Source organism: Meriones unguiculatus (assembly GCF_030254825.1).
Source record: "Meriones unguiculatus strain TT.TT164.6M chromosome Y unlocalized genomic scaffold, Bangor_MerUng_6.1 ChrY_unordered_Scaffold_25, whole genome shotgun sequence".
Taxonomy (NCBI): domain Eukaryota; kingdom Metazoa; phylum Chordata; class Mammalia; order Rodentia; family Muridae; genus Meriones; species Meriones unguiculatus.
Genome location: NW_026843710.1, coordinates 10,519,497 through 10,520,890, shown reverse-complemented (window position 1 = coordinate 10,520,890; position 1,394 = coordinate 10,519,497). Strand labels below are relative to the sequence as shown.

The following is a 1,394-nucleotide window of genomic DNA, read 5'->3' as shown; positions in this document are numbered from 1 at the left end:
TTTTCTTTTCTGGACTAATTTATTGGGGGTTCTGTAGACCTCTATATACCTATTGGCCTCTCCTTTAAGTTCAGGAAATTTTCTTCAATTATTTTGTTGAAAATATTTTCTGGGCCTTAGAGGAGGGAATCTTCTTTTTCCTCTATTCCTATTATTCTTAGGTTTTATATTTTTACAGTGTCTTGAATTTCTTGGATGATCTGTGTCAGTTATTTTTTAGATTTAACATTTTCTTTGATGCATCCATTTCTTCCATTGTATCTTCCACACCTGAGATTCTTTCTTCCATATCTTATATTCTATTGGTTATGCTTACCTCATACTTTTTGTTTTCTTCCCTAAGTTCTTTCCCTACCCAATTTCATGTATTTGTGTTTTCTTTAATTTCTCCAAAAATATATGGAACACTTCACAAATTGGCATGTCATCCTTATGCAGGGGCCATGCTAATCTTCTCTCTATTGTTTCCAAATTTAGAATATGTACTGCTGAAGCGAGTGCCACATATTTCTTTCAGGTGCTCATTAATAAATCACATGTCCTTGACTTGTGAGTTTCACATTATCACAGACACAATTATTATTTGTTAAAGGACAGATATGTCCTCTGTCAGTGAATTATTTTCTGTGAATATGCTCCTTGAACAAGGCGAACTTTGAACAAAAAATATTTAATTGGCACATTGCTTATATTTTCACAGTAACCATCCATGACGTCACCTTGCCAAACAATCATCTTGTTGTAGTCCTTCACCAAAACTGAGAGCTTTTTGTATTGAATTGCAAGAAACAGGCAGAGAGAGGGAGACTGAAAGAGACACATAGAGAGAGAGAGCTAGAGAGACATATTCAGAAATAGAGAGACCGAAACCAATAAACAAAGATATAAAGTGACAAAGACAGAGAAACAGCAACTCCTTTCAGTCTGGTCACTTTCATTGGTATATCAACCTCAAAGCACACTCTTCTATAATATATATCCAAAAGGAATGATATTTTTTAATATTTTTTATTTTAAATATTATTTACTCACTTTGTATCTACCCTTAACCCCTGGTCTCCTCCCAATCCCACCTTCACTCCCACATGCCCCTCTGCAAGTCCACTTACAGGGGAGTTCTTCCTCTCCTTTCTTCTGATCCTAGTCTATCAGATCTTCTCAGGAGTGGCTGCATTGCCTTCCTCTGTGGCCTGTTAAGGCTGATCAACCATCAGGAAGAGGTAATCAAAGAGAATGCCAATCACTTAATGTCAGAGGCAGTCCCTGTTCCAAAAACTGTGGAAACTACTTGGACACTGAACTGCCATGGGCTAAGTCTGTGTAGGGTTATCTCCATGTATTATACTAGTTTAGAGTATGAGACTCAGGAAAGACCCTGTGCTTAGATTTGTTGG

The 1,394-nt window shown here is 36.9% G+C and overlaps 1 non-coding gene across 1 annotated transcript; it reads right to left on the bottom strand.

Moving 5' to 3' along the window:
• Positions 1-393: 393 nt before the first annotated feature.
• On the bottom strand, positions 394-501 carry LOC132651815 (U6 spliceosomal RNA). Its single transcript, XR_009589375.1, has one exon. It is a non-coding gene; the product is annotated as a U6 spliceosomal RNA (small nuclear RNA).
• Positions 502-1,394: the final 893 nt, after the last annotated feature.